The sequence below is a fragment of the Glycine soja genome, chromosome 14 (genome assembly GCF_004193775.1).
Source record: "Glycine soja cultivar W05 chromosome 14, ASM419377v2, whole genome shotgun sequence".
NCBI classification, from domain to species: domain Eukaryota; kingdom Viridiplantae; phylum Streptophyta; class Magnoliopsida; order Fabales; family Fabaceae; genus Glycine; species Glycine soja.
The window spans coordinates 19,205,104-19,220,793 of record NC_041015.1 but is presented as its reverse complement, the minus strand read 5'-3'; positions in this window follow the sequence as shown (position 1 = coordinate 19,220,793).

Here is a 15,690-nt window from a genome sequence, read left to right as displayed (position 1 = left end):
GTTAGTCCCTTGAATCTTTGTAAGGGGAAACAAAAGATATCTCAGGCGGTTAGTCCTTTGAAATCTTTTGCTTAAAGGGAAAGGGAGGAATCAAAAGAATTCTCAGGCGATTAGTCCTTTGAATCTTTTGTCAAGAGGGGGAAGGGAGAATCAAAAGAATTCTTAGGCGGTTAGTCCTTTGAATCTTTTGTCAAGAGGAAGAATGGATGAAAAGATAGCACACTTTTGTTTTCTGCAGAATTTCCACTTGCAGAAAAACAAAGTTTAGAAAGATTTTTGGCAAAGAAAAAGCAATGGGCAATGGTTAAAGAAAGATTGTGAAAAAGAATTGTTTGGAAGAATATCATATATGTGTATTGAATGTGTGCCAAAGTCATGCTTTTATAGACTCTTCATGTTTGGTCAAAGAAACCATTGGAAAAGTTGTGACTTTAGAGAAAACCATGTTAAGAGTTATAACTCTTAACTTTTTCTTCAAAACTATTCATTGTTAATCGATTACCACAAAGGTGTAATCGATTACACAATGCATTTTATGAAAATTTGTGACTCTTCACAATTGGATTTGAATTCCAACATTCAGATTCACTTGTAATCGATTACTAATATAGTGTAATCGATTACATTGTTTGAAAATCATTTTGGAACGTTGCAAACCATTTGAAAACATTTTGAAAACCAAACTGGTCACTGGTAATCAATTACTGATAACTGGTAATCGATTACCAGAGAGTAATTACTCTGGTAACTTAGAAAATTTGAGAAAATTCTTTTGTAAAACAAAACTGTGCTATTTGGTTTTTGAAAAAATCTTTTAACACTTATCCTATATGAAGTGTTGACTTGTTGCTTCTTGATTTCTTCTTTTGAATCTTGAATCTTGGATTGGATTCTTGATGCTTGATCTTGAAGTCTTGAATCAATCACTTGGGCTTTTGGCATCATCAAAATTGCTTGGTTCATCATCATGAAGCTTTCTTCTACATTTTCTTGGATAAGAGTGAAAGCCATAAGATTTTGAAGAAGGCTTTCTTTTAAGTTGTTGTCTCACTCTTATACAAAGTTGGACTAGCTCATCTAGGTCTCTATATGGAAGGAGTTCAACCTTGTCCCTCACTTCCATGTTAAGCCCACTAAGGAACCTAGCTACGCTTGTTCTTTCCCTTACTCCCTTGTCTAAGCCTTTGGAGATTGTCCATAAGCTCCCTTTTATAGTAGGAGGCAATGTGCCTTTTCCTAAGGGCACTTTTAAGATCATTGCAATACTCTACTGGAGGATCCCCATGAATCCTTCTTTCCCTAACAAGGGAAGTCCACCAATAAAGGGCATACCCTTGAAAGCTAAGGGTGACCAATGGAACTTTTCTCTCTTCACTAATATGATGGCAAGCAAAGAGTTGTTCAACCTTCATTTCCCAATCTAGGTAGGCCTCAACATTATCTTTTCCATGAAAATAGGAGAGGCTATTGTTAACCTCTTGAGGCCTTCTATCCTTTTCTCTTCTTTGGGAGTGATGTTTAGTATGTGACCTATGCCGCCCTCCATAATAGTTGCTAAGTTCTTCATTTGAACTCTTGCAAGAGTCATGACTACTATAGGAGGCATGTTTTTGTCTTTTCATTTCTTTCATTATTTTTCTTCTTTCTTCCTCACTTATTTTATCTCCTTCATCTTGAATTATTTCTTCCACTTTTTTTTCCTTTTTATTTTCTCTCTTGTTTATCTTTCCATAATTTAAGGGATCTAAAATCATCTAATATCCTATACAAGGGGTCCTTAGGAGTATAACCCTCACCATTAACACTATATGAATAATGAAGACTCATGTTGGTTCCTAAGTTGTGGTTCTTTCTTGTTGGGGGTTTGAAAACAAAAGGTAAAAGAAACTATGGTTGAAAATAGCCAAAATAAACACTAAAAGTGGTGTGAAAGATAAGGTAAAAACTAATTGGTAAAAAGCAAGCTATATAGGCAGTTTGACAATGAAAGGTAAAGGAAATTTAAAGCAAGCTAGATGGTTTCCTATGTGAAGGCTTAGATGACCCTTTGGAGGTCCCAACTGGCTCTTCACTTAGTCTACAAAATTTACACTAAGCTATTACACACAAATAGAGGTTTGGATGGTCTCTTGGAGACTCCTAATACACCCATGGAGAATGTCCAAATACAAGGAATTGCAATAAAAACAATTCAGCACTCAATTGTTCTATTACAACAAATTTAACAAAGCAATTAAGGTCTTCAAATTTGTCTTCAATGCTTGTTTGTTTTCTCGAGTGTTTCACTCAAAATTTGGTAAGGCTTTGATTGCTTCAAGTGCAATGGTGCTCCTAGGATGGTTAACCTCCAATACTAAAAAATCTTCCTTTAAGCAATGCACCAATTTCCTCTTCCAATCCTTATTGTAGGCAACACTTAAACACACACAAAAAGAAGAAGAAGACAAGCAAGAAACCAAAAAATGAAATGGAAGCTAAACCAAAAGGAAATTTAACATGACATTAATTCAATAAGATTCAAGGAAAAATAAAGCAAAAGAACCGCACCACAAGCCAAGGTGGAACACAAAGGAAGTCCTAGAATGACACTAGATTAGATTGACAAATTAAAAACAAGACTCAAAGCAAAATTATAGTTATGTAATTTTGGAAACACATCTAAAAGATGAACAAAGCCAGGAAGTCAAATAGGCTTGTAATACAACTCAAAATAATGAACAATTTTCAAGCAAATCAATAATACACATTTTCTTTTTTTGTTGTTCTAGACGTGTTTTTTGGTGTTAATCTTTATCACCTTTTCTTGCTCATTTCTTTTTCGTTTTTGTTCATTTTTTCCATTGTTTTCATCCAGGTGTCTATTTTATCCAGTTAGAATTTCAGCTTAAAACTCGAAGTATTCAAGCCATAGCATAGTTAAGAAGACAGTGTGCCAGAACTGATAGCAACCAGAATTTGAACCTAGAAATCAAGAATAATGTTTATGTTGTTTGAGACTTGGATAGTTACAATTTGTGTTTGCTTATGCTCAATTATCATGGATAACACAACTCAAGAGAGCTTAAGACTTATTTTGATTCACAAATCCAGCAACAACTCAACACCGCAACTCAATTTCCTCATAGGCATCATATAGGAAACTTAGAAAACAAAAAAAAAAGTTCAACAACAAGACAACTTCTAGGAATTGATTTAGAACATGTTATGACCTAAATAACATGCATGAATTAGACTCAAAATTCAAATGATAGGCTAAGAATTGCAAGAATAAATGAATAAATGTATCTAGAATTCAATCAACAAAATCAAAATTGAACTCAAACTTAGAACACAATGTGACAATTATTATGACTAAACATGACTTAAGACAACATGAATGAAGTGATTCACACTTAGATTTTTGTGTTTTCTTTTCTAATCAATATTTTGCAAGAAAATTGAGATCTAAAGGTTCAACACAAGAAGATTATGATTGTAAAAAGATAGAACCTAAAATCAACACAAAAACATGATTCAATAGTAGATCAATAAAATTTGAATCATAGAAATGCAAGAACAAGTGTAGATCTAAAATTTAATTGGTTTATTTTTTTTGAACCTACTCTAAACAACACCAAACCATAAGAAAAAGGAGGAGATACATAGAGAAGACGATGAACAACAAGTAAGTAAAGTGAATTGACCAAACAAAAGATAAAGGAAGCAAAAGAACATCACCTAGATGAAGATGCTCTTGATACCACATGATGTAGCTCCATGTAGAGCTTGTAGGCCTTGGATCTTCTTCATCAATGGAGTCCTTTGCTTCTTGAAGATCGATGGCAGTGGAATGGAGAAGGAGGAAAGGTGATTAGAGACGCCACTTCAAGGAGAAGATGATTCAAGAACAAGCTCACCACCATAGGAAGCCATGGATAAGAGCTTGAAGGTAGGAGAAGATGAGTGGAGGGAGAGGGAGAGAATGGGCATGAAATTTATGCCTCAAATGAGGTCTGAACTTTGAAGTGTAACTTCTCAAATGATCAAAGTTGAAAAATGCACACACAAGGCCTCTATTTATAGCTTAAGTGTCACACAAAATTGGAGGGAAATTTTGAATATTCTATTCAAATTTCACTTGAATTTGAATTTGAATTTGTGGAGCCTAAATTTCATTAATTATGATTAGTGAATTTCAGTTATGGTTGTCATACCCTAATTTCGTCCGGGGACCTTTGCTTGATGACATGCGACTTTTATTTGGTCCTTGTAAGGTGCTTGGCACCCATCATTAGGCAATTTGTGAAATTCCGGGACGTGCCAGAAAACAAAAGAAAATATTGATGCACAATCCGTAAGGTTCCGTGACACACCGGGAATCAAATGGAAGCATCGTTGCACAATTAGTGAGGTTCCGTAACATTCCGTAAGTCAAAAAAGGGATGATTATGTAATCCACAAGGTTCCGTAACATTACGGAAAGAAAACAAGTATCGTTACGAAATTCGTAAGTTTCCGTAATTTTACGAAAAAAGAATCACCAAAAAAAAGGCAGGGGGGTGTACTTAGTAAAAATGGGGGTGCAAATAGCAACCAGGCCCACTTGGGCCCTCCAGAAGATTCCTCCAGAAGGCTGTTGCTTCTGGAGGAAGCAACCCTGCTAGCCTGGGCGAGCTGGGCGGCAACCATCTCCCCTATTTTGCTATAAATAGGGGAGGAAGTGAGAAGGAAAAGGGTTCAGCCCCTTAGGCACTTCTCTCTCTTTCGAATTTGCTTGGAAAAATTGTTTCCGTGAAGAAAATCTAAGCCGAGGCGTTTCCGAAACGTTTCCGTAACGTTTTCCGTGAAGAATTTCGCAAAGGTTTCGACCGTTCTTCGACGTTCTTCATTCGTTCTTCATCGTTCTTCGATCTTCAACGGGTAAGTACCTCGAACCAAGCTTTTCGATTCATTCTATGTACCCGTGGTGGTCCACATTGTGTTTTGTGTATTTCTATTCTCGTTTCATTTACTTTTTATACCTTCTCTTGACGTGCTTAAGCCATTTTACTTAAGTCATTTCTCGCTTAACCTAAAATTAAAATAAATTTCCACCGAACGTTTGAATTGTATTATCCGTTAACTTCGATTAAAATGAATTCCGACCGTTCGGTCGTGCCGTAACCACGTTGGAAATCAAAAAAGAGGTATAATAATCAAAAAATGTCTTTTAGTAAAAATAAAGCGGAAAATCAATCGGACGTTTTCTCTTTGGGATTTCTCATTCTTAATTGAATTGACTAATAACTAAAGTGAAATTAAGGCTAAAATCAACTCGCCTAGTCAAGCTGATCCATAAAAATAGGTTTTTGAAGTTTATCATTTCAATTTCTCACTAAGTAAAAATGGATCATTTTCAAGGTTCAACGCCTTAAAATGATCACCATTTTTAGTAAAAAAGGAATCACTTGATAAAAGAACTACGTAGGTCTGATTTCCTCATCGCAATTGAGGAATACGTAGGAGCAAAGGGAAACACCCTTGTCGACCACAAAAAGAGAAAAATATAAAAAGGGTATAAAGGATATAAAGACATAAAAAGGGAACGTAAAAATCAAAGTCATGTTTGCACATTCAATTAAAGGCTGCCGTCCCTTGGGACGGACGTGTGGGGTGCTAACACCTTCCCCGTGCGTAAATACAACTCCCGAACCTTTCACTTAAAAGTTCGTAGATCGCGTCTTTTCCGGTTTTTCCGACGTTTTCCTCAAATAAACGTTGGTGGCGACTCCGCGCGTATTCCTTTCGTGGAACACGCATCCCGCGAGTCACGCCTCGCCCTCCCGCCGAAGGGTAGGTTGCGACAGTTGGCGACTCCACTGGGGACTGTTTTTAGAGAGTTAGGCCATTTAACCTTGTGCAATGTTTTACCGTGACTTACTCCTTTGTTGGGTTTCCCTTCATTATGTTCTTATATATATAACTCATTGATGTTTTTTTTGCATTTTTAAGTGTACGCTTGAGGTAAATATTTATTCATTTTATACACACAAACACTAACACTATTTGCACACACGGTGAGTTGAAAAAGGGCCCTATACCCGGGTTCGTGGGAACATAAGGAGTGGAGGTGAATCCATGATCATGCTAGGTCTCCGACTTGCTTGATTACAGTGAACCCTCATCTAGAGTTTTTCTCTTTGAAAACATATTGTTGCTAGTAGTCCCTACTGCTACAGTATGTTCTTCGAAGGGGATGATACCTCTAGAAACCATCAAGAGAGATATGACTACCTTGGGGGTTATTACTAAAAGCCTAGTTAGTTCCTTCCCATATAGGTCCCTTTAAATAGGGGCACGGAGCAAACACGTTGCGTGCCATTTTTCACACTGCCATGCATAAGTATCATATACCCTTTTGCTTATATTTGTTTGTGAATATTGTCGTACTATGTACATCCCCGTGTTGTGCCTTTCACACATGCATCATGCGTGGGTTTCGTCTTTGATCCCCTCACTTTAGCAAACCGACGGAGGGTCCGTGTCGCCTTCTTAAAAACATACGTTGGGTGCCACGCTGCCCAAACGTTGTATCCAAGAAGGAAACAATTTCTCGGGCTCTCGTATTCGTAAATTGCATCTGTGTCATATGCATTTCTTCATGCATTCATCCATTCCACCCATGATAGATGTCGGAGTTTTGATTCGCACTAGATTTTATTTCACTTTAGTAAAACATGGGATCAAGTCAAAAGCCTTCGCTTAAAAAGAGGTTCTATCAAGTCAAAATCAAGAGCTTAGAGGTCACTAGTTTACGAGAGTTGGGGCAATTAATGGGTCAACTTCAACGGCAAGCCTTCCGCAAAGCCTATGGTAAGATTTGGGACCTAGCTAGGGTAGAAGTCTCCATGGAACCGATTGCATCCCTTTCCCAGTATTATGACCAGCCCCTAAGGTGCTTCACATTTGAGGACTTCCAGCTAGTGCCGACTGTGAAAGAGTTTGAAGAAATCCTGGGATGCCCACTGGGAGGAAGGAAGCCATATCTTTTCTCTGGGTTCTATCCCTCCACGACAAGAGTTGCCAAGGTAGTGAAAATCTCAGCACAAGAGTTGGACCGTGTAAAGCAAAACAGAAATGGAGTAGTCGGAGTACCAAGGAAGTGTTTGGAGGAAAGGGCAAAGGCCTTGGCAAAATCAAGGCGAATGGGCTTCTTTTATTGACATCTTGGCGCTTTTGATCTTTGGAGGTGTCCTCTTTCCAAATATGGAAGGTTTAGTGGACCTAGCAGTGATTGACGCTTTCCTCGCCTTTCATCATGGCAAGGAAAGCCCGGTCGTCGCCATTTTGGCCATGCATGACACGTTCGACCAGAGATGTGAAAAGAGTGGCGCAAGAATTGTTTGTTGTACACCGGCTCTCTATGTGTGGCTGGTTTCACACCTTTTTCTCCAAGAAGGTAGGCCCGTCTATCCGCTACAAGGTCACCGCTCGTGCGTCGAAAAAAGAAAGACGAATTGGGACTAACTCTTGGCTAGCATAGAGGGGCGTCTGTTAATTGGTTCCCTCGCTAGAAGGAAGGAAGAATCAGGATTCTATCTTCGTGCGAAGGATTTCCAAATGTTCCCTTAATGGGAACAAGGGGTTGTATAAATTATAATCCTGTCCTCGCCATAAGACAGCTTGGCTACCCCATGAGAGGAGCGCCATTAGACGAAAGCATCACGCCTTTCATTACACGGGGTTTCAGTGACCCCAATGCAAAGGTACACCAAGGAGTTCGCAAGGCATGTGATGCGGTGTGAAGAAAGGACAGAGAGCTTAGGGGAAGCAGTAATGGGATCATCGGCGGCTATCATAAGTGGCTGAGAGTCCAGACACAAGGATTGGATTGGCTCCCAAATCTAAAGACTGTGAGAGATGATGAGGTTAAAGCTTCGGAAGAAAGTGATGAGGTACAAGCCCTAAAGGCAGAGCTTGAAAGAGCTCGGGTAGTCAAAGAGAAGTTCAAGTCCATAGCCATCAAAGTCTGAAGAGAGTATGATGAACTAAGGGACGTCAATATGGCCACCGCTGAAGCCTTGGAACGAGAAACCAAGAAGGCCCGAATGGAAGAACACGACCAAAACAAAGTTTTGAGGGGCTTTATAGGGCAGCAATAGTGAGCTCAAGCTCCGAAGAGGTGAAAGGAATCATCACGGGTCAAAGGCATGATCTTGAAGGACGAGCTAAAGGTTTGCCTTAGGTCGAAAAGAAATTTGTCCCAACAGTTAAGCGAGACTGAAGGGAATATGTGGGCCATCATCGATAAGTGCAAAGAGAAGCTAAATCTAGCGGCGACTCATGAGCAAAGGCTAGAGGATGAGTACGCCAAGATATCAGCAGAAAGGGAAGCAAGGGAAAGGGTAATTGATTCATTGCACCAAGAGGCAACAATGTGGACGGACCGATTTGCTCTTACTTTGAACAGGAGTCAAGAACTTCCCCGATTGCTAGCCAAGGCCAAAGCAATGGCGGACACCTACTCCGCCCCCAAGGAGATCCACAGACTTCTCAGCTATTGTCAGCATATGATAGACTTAATGGACCATATGATTAGAAACCGCTAGGAAGTTTGTATTGTCGCTCAGATCTTGACTAGTTATAACTTTTTGAATAAGATGAATTTATCCCACGTTTTTACTCCAAAAATCAGTGCGAATCAAGTCACTCCCGCATTTTATCTCTAGCATACATTGTATGTTGGTCTCGTCCTTTGTCACGGGAAGCCAGAAGGTCCATATCACCTTCTTAACTGTACACATAGGGCACTGCGCCCCCAAATGCGCAAGTAAGAAGAGATAATTTTTCGGGCTCTCATGTCCGTAAATGCATTCATATCATGCATCGCATAAACATCTCTTCATGGCATCATAATGAACATATCGTTCCTGCATTTGTCTGTTATCATATTACAACCTCACATTTTGCATGAGTCATGGCATCATCATGCATATGCGTTCAACAAACTTTTTGATCTGCAAAATTGCATACCATTTGTTTTCATGTTTGCTCATCCTTTTGTTTTCCTCTACAAAACAAAAACAAAAAAGGGGAAGCGTGAAACTTCACACTACATTCTTAGTTGCATGTGTTAGGCACCATGAGCCAACCATGTTGGGATCATAAACCCATTTCTAAAAAAAAAAAAAACACACAACAACAAAACAAAATAATTGAACATGGTACCTAATGCATGGTTAACTAGGAAATGGTGTTTCTTCGGGCATCTCAATTTCATAATTACATTTTCCGTGCATAGCTTAAAGTATGCCCGAGTCATTCATCCCTATGAGATGTTGTTGAAGTATTGGCGATCAGAATTGCCATTCCTTGGATTATAGGGTTGAACCAAGCTCATGCTTTTACAAAAAGGTTCATCAAGTCAAGTTGAAATATGGAAGTAACCGTCTTGCAAAATTGGGGCAAAAGATGAATCGAGTCACATCACTGCTTCGTCTACTGCCAAACATATTTAGGATTGTTGATGTCCTTGTTACTTCCAGTTTCACCTTGACAAAGATGTCATGGATCATGTTGAAAATCTAAATTGATTCAACCCCATATCCTGCGTAAAAATTCGCAATACTTCAACTGTACATCATTCGCATACATCCATGCTTTTCATTGGTTGCATTGCTCATTGCATTCTTTCCTTGAAAAATAAAATAAAATAAAATAAAATGAACTTAATCATTGTTATAAAAAAGAAAAGGACACGCTTTGCGGCGCCCTTACTGAACTCGTGCTAGAGCTAGAGTAATGGGTGAAGCAGAGGAGGTGCAAGAGAAGATGAAGGCCGACATGGAGGCCATGAAAGAGCAAATGGCCACAATGATGGAGGCCATGATGAGCATGAAGAAGATAATGGAAGCCAATGCGGTTATAGTTGCCGCTACTAGCGCTGTCGCTAAGGTGAACCCGATGCTCCCATCTGGCCTCAAGCAAATGAATCATCCAACCTCAAATATGGTAGGCAAAGATTTAGGAAGTACGGATGACCCCATGATGTGAAAATTCAAAACAAGCACGCCTTCCCGCCATATGGCTTGCCTCCCAAACTATACACCACCCAATGTGGCGTACATTCCCAATGAGGATGTCAATAACTCCACTCCCATACTCATTAAGAGCCAACAACCTCAATCTGATCATGCACATGTCTCTCGACCCATGGAGGAGACACATGGAATGCCCCACCACAATCTAGCCGACTTCGAGCCTTGCCTCGGATATGCCACTGAACGGCAAGCAGTTGGTGGTATACCCCTGCAAAACACTTTGGAGGGCCCTCAGTGTCACCCATAACCACAACCCTCACATTCCACAACGGTTAAAAACCCTCATGCTATGGCAGAAATGGGAAAGAGGAAAGGCTCAGGGCCATTGAAGGAGGTAAAGATTATGCCTTTGCTAACCTAGAAGAGTTGTTCCTAGTACCCAATATCATCACCCCTCCCAAGTTCAAGGTGCTGGACTTTGACAAGTACAAGGGGACTACTTGCCCCAAGAACCATCCAAAGATGTATTGTCGGAAGATAAGGGCATACACAAAGATGAGGAACTGCTAATACATTTCTTCCAAGAAAGTCTTACTGGGGTAGTTGTTACCTAGTACACTAACTTGGAACCTTCCCGAGTCCATACTTGGAAGGACCTAATGGTTGCCTTCGTTAGGCAGTATCAGTACTATTCTGATATGGTTCCGGATAGGATGCAACTACAGAACATGTGCAAAAAGGGAGACGATAATCGTGATGGTAGACACATTATCGGTACTCTACTATGAAAAGATGGTGGGCTGCGCACCCTCAAAGCTTTGCAGATTTGGTCTTCGCCAGTGAAAGGATCAATGTGGGTCCGAAAAGAGGCAAATTTGATCATCCTACTAGGACGACTGAGAAAACTGGGGCAAATAAAGAGGGTGAGAAAGAGGGAGAAACCCATGCTGTGACTGCCATTCCTATACGGCCAAGTTTCCCACCAACCCAACAATGTCATTACTCAGCCAATAACAAACCTCCTTACCCACCACCCAGTTATCCACAAAGGCCATCCCTAAATCAACCACAAAGCCTGTCTACCGCACTTCCAATGACGAAGACCACCTTTAGCACAAACCAAAAAACACCAACAAAAAGGAATTTTGCAGCAAAAAGCCTGTAGGGTTCACCCCAAATTCCGTTGTCATATGCTAAACTTGATCCCATATCCTCTCGATAATTCAATGGTAGCCATAACCCCAACCAAGGTTCCTCAACCTCCATTTTTCTAAGGATACGACCCGAACGCAACGTGTGCTTATCATGGAGGAGCCCCTGGGCATTCCATTGAGCATTGTATGACCCCGAAGCATAAAGTGTGAAGTCTAATTGATACGGGCTGGCTGAAATTTGAGGAGAATCGCGTGTAAATCCTGACATTGACAAGAGATGCCACACATGGGGCAATTTTGAAAGCTGTTGTTAGATGTCTCTAATGACTCATCAGGATTTTCAAGTGCAAGCCATTGGTCAGTTTGCTCAAGCGACCTGTACTCCTGAGTTTGGACTTCCAAGACCGTTCAATCAGAGATTACTCGTCTTGCACGTTGGTGGGGTTGCCGTAAAACAACGAGTAAATTTCAAAACAAATAAGTTCCAAAATAAAAAAAGGGGTTCAAAAAGAAAAAGGGCATTTGATTGACTGTGTTTTCAAGTAAAAATATAGACGTTCATGTGGCCTCATTTTATCATGCCGGAAAGTTTGTCTTCTTAGAGAAGCGAGTTGTCAAGAATAGGATGTTGGAAAAATGGCCTCAGTTATCTTAAGAAAGGGGGGGTTGAATTAAGATGCAAAGACTATTCCCCAATTAAACTACCACTCTTTCTTTTTGGATTAACAATGCACCCTTAACATGAATTACTCAAAAGACAATTCAAAATAAACTTCTTTGAAGAAAAAGATAAATAGCAATAAATAAAAGAATTTTAAGGGAAGAGAGGAATGCAAACTTGATTTATACTGATTCGGCCACTTCTCGTACCTACGTCCAGTCCTCAAGCAACCCACTTGAGATTTTTCACTCTCTTTGTAAAACTCCTTTTACAAAGCCTGAACCACATAGGGACAACCCTTCCCTTGTGTTCAGGAATCCTTTACAACAAGAGACCCACAGTCTCTTAATCCCTTTTTAGAAATAAGAAGAAGAGAAGAAGAAATCTCTCTTAAAAGGGATAGATTGTACAATGAAGACCAATCAAAATTCCTTATTGAATATGCAAGTGGTTGACCAAGGAATCTTTTTGAGAGGATAAGACAGTTCAGTTCAGAAAAACTCTTAATCTTTTGAGAGGATAAACTTTTTGGGCAATAAAAGCTCTCTTTGAATTCATGTATCCAAGTCACATATAAATAGACCTTTGATGGCCATTCATAAACCATTTGAATAGATGTGACTCTTGGAAATTATTTTCCGAAAATCCCCTCTGGTAATCAATTACAAGACTTGTGTAAACGATTACAGGTTTTAAAAATTTGAATTAAAACATTTTCAACTGCTGGTAATCGATTACCAGAGAGCAAATCTCAATTTGAAATGATAGAATTCTTTGGTCAAACCTTTTGTTTTTCAATTCGGAAACTTCTTCCTAAGATTCTAGAGATCAACTTGATCATATATCTTGATTTCTTGTCTCGAATAAAACTTAGAAGCACTTGATTCTTCGGCATCATCAAAACATCTTGCTTCTACATAGGAGTCATTTGACTTAATCCATCAACTGAAAAAATCCTTCAACTATTTCTCGTCCTTGGAAAATTCTTTTTGCAAGAATCAACTACTTCTTTCATTCTTCCTCACTACGAGGCTATGAAAACAAGACAATGATTGGTACCTCAAAGCCTTACACTGGGGCAATGAGGGTCATCGTGCATGAGCCTCAAGTGAACCTAGGGGCAGATTAGAAGTTCTCACCCAATAGGTTCCCTCCTACAAGGTCATGACGAAAGACAACGATTGGTACCTCAAAGCCTTACACTGGGGCAATGAGGGGCACCATGCATGAGCCTCAAGTGAACATAGGGGCCGATCAAAAGTTCTCACCCATCGATGTTTTCAACAAAAAAAAGGGGACAAACCCTAGGATTTCAATGGATTGATTAAACATCAAATGACTCCATTGCCGTCACTCCAAAATGGTCAAATGACTAAATCAAACAAAACACACACTCTGAGGGAGTTCTCGGAGAGATTTGCAAAAGATAGGATAAGGTTGCATGGACTATCACCTCTTTCAAAAGGACAGTCAATCTGTGTTTTCCAAAAAATTAAATCAAAATCAAAATCACAAAATAGGGAAAGAATGTCATGAACGTTGTACAAACTTTCCATTACATTGCATTGTTTCATATGAAGTCTGCATTTACCGCATTTCAAGACAAAGGTTGCATGCATCTGCATCCCTAAAGATCATGTTAACTGCATAGATTTCCTACATCTAATATCCAGTCGTGTGGATTTGGGATGACCGACCCTCTCGATGAGTCGATCTCTTGCTTTCTCATAAGGGTGGACCCTTGGGTACTAGTTACCCTCACCTTCAGAGGACTACATGTCCTCACTTTCAGAGGGCTACACACCCTCGCCATCAGAGGACTGCATGTCCTCACCTTCGTAGGGCTACACGCCCTCACCTTTAGAGGACTACACGTCCTCGCCAACAGAGGGCTGCACGCCCTCACCTTGAGAGGACTACACGTCCTCGCCTTGAGAGGACTACACGTCCTCACCATCAGAGGGCTGCACGCCCTCACCTCCAGAGGACTACACGTCCTCGCCTTGAGAGGGCTACCCGCCCTCGCCTTGGGTACTAGTTACCCTCACCTTCAGAGGACTACATGTCCTCACTTTCAGAGGGCTACATGCCCTCGCCATCAGAGGACTGCATGTCCTCACCTTCGTAGGGCTACACGCCCTCACCTTTAGAGGACTACACGTCCTCGCCAACAGAGGGCTGCACGCCCTCACCTTGAGAGAGGACTACACGTCCTCACCATCAGAGGGTTGCACGCCCTCACCTCCAGAGGACTACACGTCCTCACCTTGAGAGGGCTACCCGCCCTCGCCTTGGGTACTAGTTACCCTCACCTTCAGAGGACTACACGTCCTCACCTTCAGAGGGCTACACGCCCTCGCCATCAGAGGACTGCATGTCCTCACCTTCGTAGGGCTACACGCCCTCACCTTTAGAGGACCACACGTCCTCACCTTCAGAGGGCTACACGCCCTCGCCATCAAAGGACTGCATGTCCTCACCTTCGTAGGACTGCATGCCCTCACCTTTTGAGGACCACACGTCCTCACCTTCAGAGGGCTACATGCCCTCGCCATTAGAGGACTGCATGTCCTCAGCTTCGTAGGGCTACACGCCCTCACCTTTAGAGGACTACACGTCCTCACCAACAGAGGGCTGCACGCCCTCACCTTGAGAGGACTGCACGTCCTCGCCAATAGAGGGCTGCACGCCCTCACCTTGAAGAGGACTACATGTCCTCGCCAACAGAGGGCTGCACGCCCTCACCTCTAGAGGACTACACATCCTCGCCTTGAGAGGGCTGCACGCCCTCACCTTTAGAGGGCTACGTGTCCTCATTTTCAGTGTGCTCCACATCCGCACCTTAAGAGAATTTAAGGTCCTCTATCCTTAAATGCTTAACCGAGACTTGCACTCCCGATTAAGGGACCAGTAGTTTCCTTTTAACGGTTCCTGGGCCACCCCCTAATATTGGAGGGCGACCAACTGTGCAAGCACAACTAGAGAGGGAGGCTATCACGCAGCTACTATGCATACCGGGGCAAGATTTCACCCAGGCCGCTGCAAAGAGACGAGTGTGGATCATGCGCACCAACATGACCACTCTTACACAGATATAAATGACGTTGTTACTTAGCAACATTCTGCCCAGTCATCGTAATGCCGATCTCCCCCTGCGGAAGGATCAGTTGGTCTGTGCCATCCCGACATAGGTAGGTATGCATTATTTCCAACTAATTTCTAATGCCATCTACTATTTGCAGGGATCGCACCCACAAGACACCCAGTGGACCCGGAAAAGTCCAACAGGGCCCTGGGGTTTCCAGCTCTGGTTACGGGCCTCTATCAGTCCTACAGGGTGCCCGTACCCCCCGGCAAGGTCACGTCATCATAGGTAAGTATGCACATCGCTCAACTGATTTCTGATTTCATCTATTGTTTGCAGGGATCGCGCCTGCAAGACACCCTGTGGACCCGAAGAAGTCCAACAGGGTCTTGGAGTTGTCAAGCTCTAATTACGGGTCTCTGTCAGTTCTACGGAGTACCTGTCACCTCCAGCAAGGGCATCAGGCCCCCTACTAATCGAGCTTTCATCAAGAAGTACTGTGCCCCCCGGCAGGCGCAGGGCGAAACACCACATCAGCATTGGGATGGCCGGTAGCGGGCAATAGACACACCGCCACCACCTCTAGAGTTCACCTCAGCTCATCCATAAAAAGGTTAGAGCGTTGCCTACAACACATGCCCGACCCATAGGCGACCAAGTCCAAAGCCAAAGGTAAGCAAAGTATTAGGTCAGTGACCGACAAGTCATAAGGCGTCCAACTCAAGACGTTAAAGAAGCGCTACTAGGAGGCAACCTAGTAACTTTTAAATTTCTACTTGCTATTTGATCACC